Source organism: Rana temporaria, chromosome 2 (genome assembly GCF_905171775.1).
Source record: "Rana temporaria chromosome 2, aRanTem1.1, whole genome shotgun sequence".
In the NCBI taxonomy this organism is placed as follows: Eukaryota; Metazoa; Chordata; class Amphibia; order Anura; family Ranidae; genus Rana; species Rana temporaria.
The window spans coordinates 530,971,716-530,987,036 of NC_053490.1; the positions used below are offsets into that span (position 1 = coordinate 530,971,716).

The 15,321-nt window shown below is 45.3% G+C and overlaps 1 protein-coding gene across 3 annotated transcripts in view; it reads left to right on the top strand.

Moving 5' to 3' along the window:
- Window positions 1-15,321, top strand: part of ZBTB20 (zinc finger and BTB domain containing 20) — a 1,237,294-nt gene that overhangs the window by 607,543 nt on the left and 614,430 nt on the right. For all 3 annotated transcript variants that reach the window (XM_040339120.1, XM_040339122.1, XM_040339123.1), the window contains one exon: window positions 9,158-9,235. The gene's annotated coding sequence lies outside the window, so the exon portion shown is untranslated. The remainder of the gene's footprint in view (window positions 1-9,157; window positions 9,236-15,321) is intronic.

Here is a 15,321-nt window from a genome sequence, read left to right on the forward strand (position 1 = left end):
AATCGAACTTCCCCTGCTATCGTACGTGTTGTACGTCACCGCGTTTGAGAACGACGAGATTTGGTCTTGACAGTGTGTACGCAAAGCAAGCTTGGAACTCGTCGAGGAAAACGATGTGTTTCGCCCGACGAGTTCCTCGGTCGTGTGTACGAGGCCTAACACCGACCATTGTACAGGCCAAAACCGACCATTGTACGGGCCAAAACCGACCATTGTACGGGCCAACACCGACCATTGTACAGGCCAACACCGACCATTGTAGACGTTCTGATTTGAGCCAAAAGTGGTCGCCTACAAATTTCAGCAAAAGCAGTAAGCCGGTAGGCAGGAACAGAGGTGACGAAGATTTACATCTCACTACAGGAACTTTTGGAGCTCACAAATATACTAAATGATAAGTGGGAATAACCTATAATTATGTTTGGTTGCTGGTATTCTGTAGACCAGACGTTCATAACCAGGGTTCTGTGGACCTCTATGGTTTCTCCAGAGGTTGCTAGTGGTTCCTTGAGCTTCAGCTGATTGACTTCCTCTCTCCGGTCACTTTCACACTGAGGCGCTTTTCAGGCGTTTTAGCGCTAAAAATAGCGCCTGAAATGCGTCTCTCAAGCCACCCCAGTGTAAAAGCCTGGGGTGGTATTGCTTGCAGGACAGAAAAAAAAAGTCCTGCAAGCAGCATATTTGGCTGCTCCCAAAACGCCTTGCCCATTAAAATGAATAGGCAATGCTGCCAAAGCGCCTGCAAAGCGATTCGGCAGCGACACTTTTCGGACGCTTTTAACCCCTTCTTAACCCCTTCTTTGGGGTTAAAATTGCCCCTCTACCGCCCACACAGCGCTGGTAAAACACAGCTAAAACTAGCTTGAAAGTGTGAAAGTGGCCTAAAAGTGCCTCCTTTGAAGTATGCCCATGTGAAGGAGGCCTAACTCTGCTGGTGCAACCAAAATTCCCAAGGCAGGCTGGAATCTGCTTGGTGTCTGAGAGTAAGGCTCGGTTCACACTGGTGCAACATACGCTTTCTGACTTTGGAAGCACATGTCGCATGACGTGTATAAATCAATGGTTCCCTATGAGAGCCATCTCAACTCGTCTGACATGTGTCGGTCCGACTTTGAAAAGGTTCCTGCACTACTTTGGTCTTACTTGGGTACAATTTTAGCCCATTGATTTGAATGCAAGTTGCATTCAAGTCAGGTGGATCATCATCTTAACTGTTTCGACTTGTGGAATGCGACATGTGCACTGAGGATCTTGAAGGGGAACCTCACGCCAAAATGTAAAAAGAAAAATAGCGTTGGGTCTCCTCCCAAGACCATACCAGACCCTTCGATCTGGTATGGATTTTTAAGGGGAACACCAAAATAAAAAAAATGGCATGGGGTCTTCCCCAAAATCCATACCAGACCCTTACACGAGCATGCAGCTCGGCAGGTCAGGAAAGGGGGGGGGTGAGTAAGCGCCTATACCCCTCCTGCACCATACCAGGCCAATGCCCTCAACATGGGGAGGGGGGGTGAGTGTTTGATGGGGACAAGGGCCTCATCCCCACAACCCTGGCAGGCAGAGGACTTAGTGGAATCCCTACTCATTCACCTAAAAAAGTGTAAACAATTAATAAAAACAATACACATGTTTTTGACAAAGTCCTTTATTAAAAATGAAGAATGTCCCCCGTTGTAGCTCCAACATATCTTCTTTCTTCGGTGATATCTTCTCCCTCCGGTTCTTCGCCCTCCGCTGATGTCTTCTCCCTCCGCAGGTTCTTCTCCTTCCGCCGGTTCTTCTCCCTCCACCGGTTCTTCGCCCTCCTCCGGTTCTGCCGGTTCTTCTCCCTCTGCCGGTTTTTCTCCCTCTGCCGGTTCTTCTCCCTCTGCCGGTTCTTCTCCCTCTGCCAGGTTCTTCTTCCTCTGCCGGGTTCTTCTACCTCTGCCAGGTTCTTCTACCTCTGCCAGGTTCTTCTCCCTTTGCTGGGTTCTTCTCCCTCTGTCGTGTTCTTCTCCCTCTGATAGTTCTTCTCCCTCTGCAGGTTCTTCTCCCTCTGATAGTTCTTCTCCCTCTGCCGGGTTCTTCTCCCTTTGCTGGTTCTTCTCCCTCCGTGGTTCTTCTCCCTCTGCGGTTCTTCTCCCTCCATGGATCTTCTCCCTCTGCGAGTTCTTCTCCCTCTGCGAGTTCTTCTCCCTCTGCTAGTTCTTCTGCCTCTGCTAGTTCTTCTCACTCTGCTGGTTCTTTTCCCTCTGCTGATGTCTTCTTCCTCTGGTTCTTCTGCCGATTTCTTCTTCCAACACTAGCTCCCACTGTTGTGTCAGCTCCCACTGTCTGCCATTTCTTATATAGCTATGGGGCGTAGCCATCCGGTGACATCATCCATAGACCCCGCACCTTGTGGCATCACCGCCCCATCATGATTGCTGGTTGGAATCCCAACCACGACACTATCTGCCTAGAGTTTGCATGTTCTCCCTGAGCCTGCGTGGGTTTCCTCTGGGTACTCCGGTTTCCTTCCACACTCCAAAGAGATACTTGTAGGTTAATTGGCTTCTGTCTAAAATTGTCCCTAGTATATGTATAAATGTATGTTAGGGACCTTAGGTTGTAAGCTCCTTGAGGGTAGGAACTGATGTGAATTTACAATGTATATGTAAAGCGCTGCGTAAATTGACGATGCTATAGAAGTACTTTAATTAATAATAATAACACTAATAATAATAATATCAAAAGCAGGCGCTTTCCAGGATCTCCAGATTACCGACAAAGGCTAGTAGTGCTGACTAGTGACTTACAACAATAATGTGAAACCGATAGGCTGTTATGCTCTCTGTAAACCACTCAGTACTTTACCTTCAATTTTAAAATGAAATATGGTGCTAAATAATAGAAATTGCATGTAAATACTATATATGCCAAGGTATGTCCCTGACACTCACTATAAATGAATGAAGCCGCTTTCATAAATAGCGAAAATGTCCTTCACATAAACAAGTTCAGCTGAATGTGACTAACTACTACTAGCTATACCATGACCCTGATAAATGAGAACGTTCACAGACATACTGCATGGGAAAGAATAATGATTGCACATCTCTGATTGACAACTAAAAGTTATTAGCTAGCATATAAATAAAGTTTAAAGTAAATTTATGTAACTATCGGAACCATAGAGAAGTTTGGTGTTGCAGGGATTTTCAGCCAGACACCATCCCTTTTAATTTATCCTTATTCATATAGAGTAGGGGTATTAAATAAAAAATCAAAGAGGTCCGGTCACTAAAATTTTCTTCAAGTCGAAGTCCGAATCTCATGTCTGTGCTATGAAAGATTGTATGTACCGGTATCTACTTTCCTTTTTTGGGGCGAAAGCCACACTCTCTGACGCTTTTTTTTTTTTTTTTTTACTGTTTCCTCCCTACACTCTGGTAATACTCTGTAAATGTAAATGTTCCCATTTAGTGTTCTCCCTCACATCAGATGACCGTACCAGAGTAATTCATTACATTGGGTGCCCCCATCAGACTTCCCCCATAAATCGTTTGTCACCGTCAGAGTATCCCATTATATCAGGTGTTCCCATCAGAGTGTCACCTTACATCAGATATTTCCGTCAGAGTGCCCACTTACATCAGGTTTTTGCATTGGATGGCATCTGGTGTCTCCCATCAGTGTGCCCCCCCCCCCTTACACAATTTGTCCCCATCAGAGTTCCCCATTATATAAGGTTCCTCCATCACAGTGCCCCCTTACATAGGGTGTTTTAATCAGAGTACCCTCTTACATTAGGTGTCGCAATCAGAGCGCCTCCTTAGATCAGGTGTCCCCATCGCCTCAAGTGTACTCATCAGAGTGCCCTTTACATCAGGTGTCCCCATCACAGTGCCCACTTACATCAGGTTTTTGCATCGGAAGGCCCCCTTACATCTGGTGTCTCCCATCAGTGTGCCCCCTTACATCATTTGTCCCCATCAGAGTTCCCCATTATATAAGGTTATTCCATCACAGTGTCCCCTTACATAGGGTGTTCTATTCAGAGTACCCCTTACATTAGGTATCACCATCAGTGTGCCTCCTTAGATCAGGTGTCCCCATCGCCTCAAGTGTACCCATCAGAGTGCCCTTTACATCAGGTGTCCCCATCACAGTGCCCCTTTACGCCAGGTGTCCCCATCATAGTGCCACCTTACATTAGGTGTCCCCATCACAGTGCCCACTTACATCAGGTTTTTGCATCGGAAGGCTCCCTTACATCATTTGTCCTCATCAGAGTTCCCCATTATATAAGGTTCCTCCATCACAGTGCCCTCTTACATTAGGTGTCACCATCAGAGCGCCTCCTTAGATCAGGTGTCCCCATCGCCTCAAGTGTACTCATCAGAGAGCCTTTTACATTAGCTGTCCCCATCACAGTGCCCCTTTTACATCAGGTGTCCCCATCACAGTGCCCACTTACATCAGGTTTTTGCATCGGAAGGCCCCCTTACATCTGGTGTCTCCCATCAGTGTGCCCCCTTACATCATTTGTCCCCATCAGAGTTCCCCATTATATAAGGTTATTCCATCACAGTGTCCCCTTACATAGGGTGTTCTATTCAGAGTACCCCTTACATTAGGTATCACCATCAGTGTGCCTCCTTAGATCAGGTGTCCCCATCGCCTCAAGTGTACCCATCAGAGTGCCCTTTACATCAGGTGTCCCCATCACAGTGCCCCTTTACGTCAGGTGTCCCCATCATAGTGCCACCTTACATTAGGTGTCCCCATCGCAGTGCCCATTTACATCAGGTTTTTGCATCAGAAGGCTCCCTTACATAATTTGTCCCCATCAGAGTTCCCCATTATATAAGGTTCCTCCATCACAGTGCCCTCTTACATTAGGTGTCACCATCAGAGCGCCTCCTTAGATCAGGTGTCCCCATCTCTTCAAGTGTGCCCATCAGAGTGCCCTTTACATTAGCTGTCCCCATCACATTGCCCCTTTACATCCCTATCAGGTGTCCACATCACAGTGCCCCCTTTACATCAGGTATCCCCATCACAGTGCCCCTTTTACATCAGGTGTCCTCATCACAGTGCCCCTTTTACATCAGGTGTCCCCATCACAGTGCCACCTTACATCATGCATTCCCGTCAGAGTGCCCCCTTACATAAAATGTGCCCATCAGCAAGCCCTTTATTAGAGAATATGCCCATCATTGTGCCCCTTAACATAAATCCCAAATAAAGGCAAGCCAAGGGATACATCTGCTCCCCCCCCCTCCCTGGCCGCAGTGTGGGGACCAATGCTGTAAGCAATACAGCTAGGGTCCCCTTCCTGCCCTCGACCTATGATTGGATAGTGAAGGAGATGCAGCAGCACACCTGAATGGCTCCTAATGCTGTAACACCTCCTTCCAGTGTGCTGTACAGGGGACAACAATAGGCTGATACAAAGTCAGATTCAGGTACACTAGCTGCGCTTACAAATAAATTTCATTATTTTTAACTACATTCATCTGTGTTTTTTTTTCCTTTTTATATCTGTCTGGAGTTCAGCTTTAAGGCACTACAATAAACTGAGTGCCAGATATGAAACTTGTCTAATCGGCCAGGATTTGGGAATCCACAAAGGTGAAATTCACAGTTTTATCGACGTTTCTGCCTCCTCTCGTCTTTCTTTATTGGCACTGAGCAATGAATCCCAGGCTGGCTGTGTAACTGTTTACAATGGCAATATAGACACTCTAAACGCAGCGCTATTAAACACATATTAAATGATGGAGCGACTGTTGGAAAACGGAGCACAAGGTGTTACTTCGTGGCTAATTTTCTGTTTATTGCACTCCTCGAACCCAGGGCTGGCGGAGGCCGAATCGTCAGCTAAAATGTTGCCTGGGTAGCTGTAACGAGATTCTGCTCTCCTAATGCTTCCATAATGTTGTTTGCTGGATAGAATTTGAGCTGTGAGAGATGACACCAGGCTGGGCAAGCCCCCGAGAGCTGAAATGAACATTTCAGCATTACAGTGCTGATCGGTATCTTCCACCAAGAGTGAGCGAAGGTCTGCGAGCCTACATATGCTGGATCGATTCATACCCACCCCCATGGCAATTACAGGTCACATTGCACAATTAACAGAATTTCCACAAAAAAAATAAATGCTTTTTAGCTCAGTGTTCTCATCATCTAATGAATATTCTAACGGGGTTTAAGGGCAGAATTTGCATGCTGTTTTCCGGTTATCATACCAAACAGGAATACTTTTGGCAAAGTCGGGAATAATAATGTCTCCTTTGAAGTTAATATGTGCAAGAAAAACCAACAGGTTCTCTTTAAGTCCTGAGTCCATAGTATACAGCTCTGTAAAAGCTTTGCTCATGCAGGGAAGAGCAACATGTTATTTTTAAAGTGGAGTTCCACCCAAAATGGAACTTCCACTTTTTGGAATGCCCCTTTACATCAGGTGTCCCCATCATAGTGCCACATTACATCAGGTGTCCCCATCACAGTGCCCATTTACATCCGGTGTCCCCATCATAGTGCCACCTTACATCAGGTGTCCCCATCACAGTGCCCCTTTACATCCGGTGTCCCCATCACAGGGCCCTTTTTACATCAGGTGTCCCCATCACAGTGCCACCTTACATCAGGTGTCCCCATCACAGTGCCCCTTTACATCAGGTGTTGCAGAGATCCACAGCTCGGATGGGAACATCTTACCACAGGGACAACTATTAAGCCTCGTACACACGACCGAGAAACTCGACGGGCGAAACACATCGTTTTGCTTGTCGAGTTCCTTGTTAGGCTGTCGAGGATCTCGGCGAGCCAAATTTCCCCATTGCCGTCGAGGAAAAAAAAGACATGCTCTCTTTTTGGCTCGACGAAATCCTCGACCGGTTTCCTCGGCAAAAAAAAAAACCCAGCAAGTTTCTTGCTGGTTTTTGCAGAGAAACTCGTCATGTGTACGAGGCCTTAGTCATGCTCTCCACAAATCTACCCTTTATGGAAGAGTGGCAAGAAGAAAGCCATTGTTGAAAGAAAGTCATAAGAAGTCCCGTTTTCAGTTTGCGAGAAGCCATGTGGGGGACACAGCAAACATGTGGAAGAAGGTGCTTTGGTCAGATGAGACCAAAATTTTACTTTTTGGCCTAAAAGCAAAACTCTAATGCGTACACAAGTCCATTATTCACGATGAGGAAAAACGACGACGTGAAAAAAGACGAAAAAAAATAGAGCAGGTTCTACATTTTTAACGGCCATTTTTCTCGTCGAGAAAAATGCTCTGGAGCCTACACACGACAGTTTTTCACGACCAATTAAAAAAATTGCATTTTTCTCATCATGAAAAACAGTCGTGTGTACGCCGCATATGTTTGGCAGAAAACTAACACTGCACATCATCCCGAACACAGCATCCCCATACAGGACAATCTTAGAAGGCCTCGTACACACGACCGAGAAACTCGTTGTAAAAGAAACATAATTTTCCTCAACGGGTTCCTTGTCAGGCTTGTCGAGAATCTTGTCAAGCTTTCTTTGCATACACACTGTCAAGACAAAATCTCGTCGTTCTCAAACGCGGTGACGTACAATGCGTACGACGGCACTATAAAGGGGAAGTTCGATTCCACTGGCGACACCCTTGGGGCTGCTTTTGCTAATCTCATGTTAATGCGTGTTAAGTAAAAGTTTGGTGAGAGACGATTCACGCTTTTCAGTCTGTTATAGCGTGACAAATGTGCTATCTCCATTACGAACGCTACTTTTACCAAAGGTGTGCTCCCGTCTCATACTTTATTCTGAGCATGCGCGGGTTTCTAAGCATACACACAAACGTGTTTCTCGTTGTAAACCAGCCCGACGAGGAAATTGAGACTCCCGACGAGAAAAAAAGAGAACCACAACAGTTTTCTCGACGAAAAACATACACACGACCGTTTTCCTCTGCAAAAAAGCTCTGCCACCAAGTTTCTTGATGTATTTTTTCGAGGAAAACGGTCGTGTGTACGAGGCCTTAAGGATTCAGCCAGAAACTCGATCGGAGCCGTATTCTGCCGAGAAACCCGGTCGCGTGTACACTTTTGGCCGAGGAAACCGACGAGGATCTCGTCGGGCCAAATAGAGAACATGTTCTCTATTTCCTCGTTAGTCAATGAGGAAACTTGGCTCGCCGAGATCCTCGGCGGCTTCACAAGGAACTCGACGAGCAAAACAATGTGTTTTGCTTGTCGAGTTTCTCGGACGTGTGTACGGGGCCTTAGAGTCTGCAAAAGACTTGAGACTGGGGCGGAGGTTCACCTTCCAGCAGAACAACAGCCAGAGCTACAATGGAATGGTTTAGGTCAAAGCATATTCATCAGTCCAGACCTAAATCACATTGAGAATCTGACTTGAAATGTGCTGTTCACAGACGCTCTCCATCCAATCTGACAGAGCTTGAGATATTTCGCAAAAATGTCACTCTCTAGATGTGCAAAGCTGGTAGAGGCATCCCCAATAAGATGTAATTGCAGAGAAAGGAGGTTCTACAAAGTATTGAATCAGGGAGGCGCCATACAAATGCCCCCCACACTTTTCACATATTTATATGTAAAACATTTTGAAAAAAATTATAATTTTCCTTCCACTTCACAATTATGTGACACTTTGTGTTGGTCCATCACATAAAATCCCAATAAAATACATTTATGTTTTTGGCTGTAACATTAAAAAAAAATGTGGCAAATTTCAAGGGGTAGGAATACTTTTTCAAGGCACAGATGTCTCTGTGTGCCTTGGCAACAGGTACTCTTTACGCCGGTATACCGAATTTTCTGTAATACCTCATCAGATAAAATGTATCTATTCACTTTGCTTCGCTCTAGTACATCTCACAACCATTCTTATGGAAATATCCAGATCTTTCTGGAATTAGGATGAAAATATCATCTACATTTTTTCCTTTTGTTTCAAAATTTTCTTTAGCGTGTTCATTGTGTCCTTTTGTATCTCCCTCCCTCCTCCCACCTCTTTCATTATATAAAAAAAATATTCCAAAAGATTTTTTTTTTTTTGTCACCAAAAGAAAAAGTCATGCTTGACTGATAGTGCCTTGCTTTGGATGGTGAAACATTATGAAAGTTTAATTTTTAATTAAATCTGAAATACCAATTATAACGGAGAGATATTTTAACCTGCTTCTTTTCAGACTGCCTGGAGTTACGTTCGAAGACTGAAAATCGCTGCACCTTAACAAAACAAAGCGATAAAACTGCTCGTCAGTCTGGTAAGTACCCGCGACCTTACCTTTGTTCCTCTCAACATCGTTATTAGTGTGCATGAAACACAGAATTTAGTAATTGGGAGTAGGTGAAGAAAAGTGACCTTGTGTTGTTACATGAGCAAACAGACATTCTTGTAATTTTTCAAAAATATTTGACTCTTGTTACAAGAGAGAGACGCGGCGTCTTTGTTTTCTGTTTGTGGTACTTTCTGTTTGTACGGGAAAATATAAAGCGACATACTCAACAGATTCTCCCGGCTCTATTGTTGGGGGTTGCTTTTTCGTTGAACCCGGTTCCATTACCGATGTTACAAAGATGCCCTTGCGGAGAGACAAGATGTTGGCGAGCTCCCAGACTCCTTTTCACCCATCTCCGTTGATGCCAAGTTGCATTTTTATGTCACTTTCCTGTGTTGTATGATTGCGCGCCTGAATAAAAGGGGCAATGTTTCTGTTTTGTTTTCAACCCACCCCAAATGTTCTGAGATTTCAAGAAAGATAATGGAGTTGGTTTACAAAAAGTGGAGAGTGCAAAATCTGGTGCAGCTCTGCATAGAAATCAAGCTTTCACATTTTTTTTTTAGTTTTTTTGTTTTTGTCAAAGCTTAAAGGATAACTAAAGGTTCAGTTTAAAAAAAAACAAAGCAAAAAACATGTCATACTTTCCCCCTTTGTGCAAGGGTTTTGCACATTGGGGTCCCAATCCTCCTCTTCTGGGGTCCCTCCTTGGCTAGGGTGACCAGACATCCCCGGTTTCCAGGGACAGTCCCCGGATTGAGGACACTGTGCCCGGACCAAGTCTGTCCACGGATTGGATTTGAACAGGGGCTGGGGCAATTTCAAATACAGTCAGTGCATACATTACATACATTAACATGCATTAATTTTGTAAGAAACCAGCATAGGCTTTGGGCCAACCCTGGAAGAAGACAAACTTCATGTAGAGATATAGGCCATATGCCTCGTACACACGGCCAGTTTTCCCGACGGGAAAACTGTCATGACAGCTTTTGGCCGGGAAAACTGGCCGTGTGTATGCTCCATGACAGTTTTCCCGTCAGGAAAAATTAGAACATTTTTCACGGCGGTCTTTTTCCTGGCAGTTTTCCTATGGGAAACACTGCGGTGGAGCATACACACGGCCAGGTTTCCCGGCCAAAGCTCTCATGGCAGTTTTCCTGCCAGGAAAACCGACCGTGTGTAGGGGGAAAAAGTTGCCGAGCCGGTTCTCGGCTTTCCCCTCGGGTTTCGCGGCGGTAAAAAGTCCACCGGGAAACCCGTACGTGTGTACAAGTCATAATAGAATTTGAAGCCAGGAGCCCACATGTTGCAAAGCAAGAGTTAACCAAATCATGGTAACATTTGTATATTCTTTATGTTGTCCCCTTTGTTCGTTACAAGAATAAAGCAGCATAACAGATTAATATATAGTGTATACATATATTGTTTCCCTACAATGACTGGACTCACTGGGCTAGATTCAAGTACAATTGCAAATTTTTTACGGAGGCACAGGGCAACGTTTTTGCCCTGCGCCCCCGCAAAATGACTGCGCTGCCCTTGATTCACGGAGCAGTAGCTCCGTAAATTGCGTGGGCGCGCCGGCAAAATGCCCGACACAAGCGCGCGCAATTTAAATGATCCTGTAGGGGGCAGGAATCATTTAAATTAGGCACGTTCCCGCGCCGATCGTAGAGCGCATGCTCCGTCGGGAAATTTTCCCGACGTGCATTGCGGCAAATGACGTCGCAAGGACGTCATTTGCTTCAAAGTGAACGTGAATGGCGTCCAGCACCATTCACGAATCACTTACGCAAACTACGTAAATTTGAAATTTCGCGACGCGGGAACGACGGGTATACGTAACATTGGCTGCCCCTGCCAGCCAGCCTTACGCGAAAGACACCGTACGGAAACAACGTAAACTGCGTACCCAGGGCTCGCGCAACGTTGTGAATCGGCGTTAGTATGCAATTTGCATACTATACGCTGAGCACAACGGGAACGCCACGTAGCGGCCATCGCAAGAATGCAGCCTAAGATATGCGGGCATAAGAGCCTTATGCCGCGCATATCTTAGGCTGCAGTCGGCGTAACGAGGTTCCTGAATCAGGAGCATTCGTTACGCCGGGGCAAGTAAGCAATTGCGCCTGTGTAACTATGGTTACACAGGCGCAATTGCTTCTTGAATCCAGCCCACTGACTCCCAAAATACTGTGAAGTAAGATGTGTGCGTTCTCCTCTGTTTGTGGGTTTTATTGTTTGTTGGTCAGGTAATATCCTCTGGAGGTCTTCCTGTTTATAGCTTGACAAAGGACCTGTATTGGTAATGGCCTGACCTTCGCAATGCTCACAAAGCACTTAAGCACTTAATATTGTTACAATAGAAAAGCATGAATGAAAGTTTTGTAATGCGTGTAAACAGTCTTTTAAAAAACAAAAGTTTTGGGGTGAAAGTGCGGCTGGACAATGGGAAATGTATACATATAACCTTGTTCAAATGGAGAAAGGGCTTCTGGGTAAATGATTTTTTTTATAGTGAACGTATTTCGCTAAAAAAAATGTCTATAAAAACAAATGTATCCCTAGAAAATAGAAAATATTGACCTCTTCAGCTACTGCTCATCCTGCCGGTCTCCACCATAACGTGCCTGCCTGAAGAAGGGCATCCTATTTTACAGCCTACATTCCAAGCTGCCTCTAGTATTAACTTGGGAAATGAGGATTGGAGGTGTGATAGGACTTCCCATATCCATAGTGCTCTCTAGAGGTAGTTGGCCCACACCAGATGACATTCATGCTGCTCCATGTTAATAGCATGCATTCCAGGCACTCGGCTTAGGCCTCGTACACACACGACCAAGTTCCTCGGCAAAAACCAGCAAGAAACTTGCTGGGAGATATTTTTTTCCCGAGGAAACCGGTTGTGTGTACTATTTCGTCAAGGAAACTGTTGAGAAACTCGACGAGCCAAAAAGAGAGCATGTTCTCTATTTCCTTGACGGGAATGGGAAAATTTGGCTTGTGGAGATCCTCGGCGGCTTCACAAGGAACTCGACGAGGAACTCGATGTGTTTCACCCGTCGAGTTTCTCGGTCGTGTGTACGAGGCCTTACAGCTGATGGCAGCCAATACCACATGGTATGATTCTCATTTGAATTTTCAATAATTGTGGCATACCGCATTGGGGAGCTCAGGGGGGCCTCTGGTTCATGCAATCCATGGTCTGACTTGTTGGGGTACTTTGTGTTTTAGGCCTCGTACACACGACCGAGGAACTTGTCGGAAAAGACACATCGTTTTCCTCAACGAGTTCCTTGTTAGGCTTGTCGAGAAACTTGACAAGCTTTCTTTGCGTACACACTGTCAAGACCAAATCTCGTCGTTCTAAAACGCGGTGACGTACAACACATACAACGGCAGGGGAAGTTCGATTCCACTGGCACAACCCTTGGGGCTGCTTTTGCTAATCTCATGTTACTGCGTGTTAAGTAAAGGTTTGGTAAGAGACAATTTGCACTTTTCAGTCTGTTACAGCGTGACAAATGTGCCATCTCCATTACAAACGCTACTTTTACCGAAGGTGCGCCCCCGTCTCATATTTTATTCTGAGCATGCGCAGGTTTCTTAGCATACACACGATCGTGTTTCTCTTCGAAAAGCAGCCCGACGAGGAAATTGAGACTCCCGTCGAGGAAAAAGAGAACTTGTTCTCTTTTTTCCTCGTCGAGTTCCTCGACAGTTTTCTTGATGAAAAGCATACACATGACCGTTTTCCTCAGCAAAAAAGCTCTGCCACCAAGTTTCTTGATGGATTCTGTCGAGGAAAACTGTCGTGTGTACGAGGCCTGAGCCATATTGCCGGCCTGGAGAGCTGAGGGCCTTTTCTTGGTTGGTTAGCCTTAGCTTTTGCGGTTTACATTCGCTCACCCAAACCCCTCAATAACAGCCAAGCTGCTTCTCGGTTGCATCGTTGTCATCCCAAGAAGGCCAACCGCTGGCAGCTGCATGCTTCACCCTGGTACAACCCCTTTAAGCCTAGGCTACATGTTTGCGTACGGTTGGCGTAAAGGGGTTACTTTTTATTTTTTAAAACACGTTATACTTACCTGCTCTGTGCAATTGTTTTTGCACAAAGCAGCTCTGATCCTGCTCTTCTGGGGTCCCCTCGCTGGTGCTCCTGGCTCCCCCTCTTTTTTGAATGCCCCCATACAGCAAATTGCTTTCTATGGGGGCACCTGTCCATGCTCACTTTCAAGTCCTGCTCTATGTGTGTGCATAAGACACATAAAAGGGGGCTTGGCCCTTCCACTTCTCTCCCTCCTCACTGGCTGTAATTGACAGCAGCGGGAGTCAATAGCTTTAATTCTTGCTTGTACCTCCTGTGGGTAGAAATAACAGATGCAAATCTTGATGGGGTATTTTTTTTATACTAAACCTTGACAAAAAGGGCTCATGATGAGGGTTGATGCTCAGGGTACCACAAATCCAGAATATTCATGAAATATTGTTTGATTCATGTATGCCCAAGAGTTTAGCTCAGTTGAGATTAACTTTTATATATATATATATATATATATATATATATATAGGGTACCCTTAAGTGAAGAAGACAACATTTGGAGTAGCTGGGCATGGCAACCAATTAGCTTCTATCTTAAACATTTTAGTGCTCGTGTAACAGAGGCGGCCCCACTCACACCCATGATGGGGAAAATAATTCAAGGTGGTCGGTGGTTGTGGGGGTCTGCGGGCAGGGGGCTTATCGGAATCTGGAAGCCCCCTTTAACAAGGTGGCCCCCAGATCCTGCTCTTTTATAACTAAGGGTGATTTCACCTGCTGAACCCGCCCCCTTGTGACGTCATTGACTGAGGGCATGCTGGGTCATTGACGTCACAAGGGGTGGTGTCACTGATATTCACTGGTTGTTAGGGACGCTGACGGCCCAGCTCCTGAGTCAGGGCTCTTAACGCTACCTGAGCACAGCAACGTTAAGGTCCCCTTAGCCGCCTCTGCGTTTACACTAGCATTGACCTCTGAAAAGCGATCTGTGGAGGTGGACTGTATTTAAGAGGACATTTAAAAAAACGACGAGGAGGCGTTAGATTGCACGCAGTTGCAGAGAAATTGCAGCTATACTGCACGCCGAACACAACAGAGGGGATAGCATTGCGGCCTTTGCAGTTTTTGAAGGGCAGCAAAACCGGGCCTAACCTATTTTCAACACCCCTCCTTCCAATCGCAAGTGTAAACTAAAGGCTAAGTTCACCTTTGTTCACTTTTTATTCTTAATTCCAGCTCCCCTATGTCCCAATATAGCATTAATGTACTTATTTTACAAAAATAGAACCACTTTCCATTTATTCTAAACACGCATACCTGACTTCCTTTATGGCTGTTCAAAAACACTTATCTATTACTTCTGCCTTACTTCCTGGACAGACTTTAGGTCATGACACAGGAAGGAGTTGAGCAGCTGAACTCATTAGCATACACCCTGCATCATCTACCCTAAGCTGGTCAACTCCTTCCTGTGTCATGACCTAAAGTCTGTCCAGGAAGTAAGGCAGAAGTAATGGATTAGTGTTTTTAAACAGCTAAGAAGACAGTGAGGTAAGTGTGTGTAGAATAAATGGAAAGCTGTTATATTTTGCAAAAGAAGTACTGGTACATTAATGCTATATTGGGGCATAGGGGAGCTGGAATTTAGAAGAAAAAAAAAGTGAACTAAGGCAAACGTAGCTCTTAAAGTAGAACTAAAGGAAATGTTGTTGTTTTTTTTTTCCAAATTGGATAGAATAAGAGAGGGTAGGGTTGCCACCTTTTCGTCAAGCCAAACCCAAACACTTTAGTTGCACAAGACACATTTTTCCATAGTACACATTATAGGATTATAAAAGAGCTGGGACACCTTTGGGTGCTCCAAGGAAAGTAGTAATGCAGCGCGCAGTGGCAAACAGTAGGTGTGACCAAAATGTTTTTGCTGGCATCAATGCCCAGCCTCCCAGTGATGCGGAACCTGACATCCGCATGCAGCTTCCGAGCGGCAACAGATTTGTGTGTGGCTATCTCAGTTACTTAAGGAGCC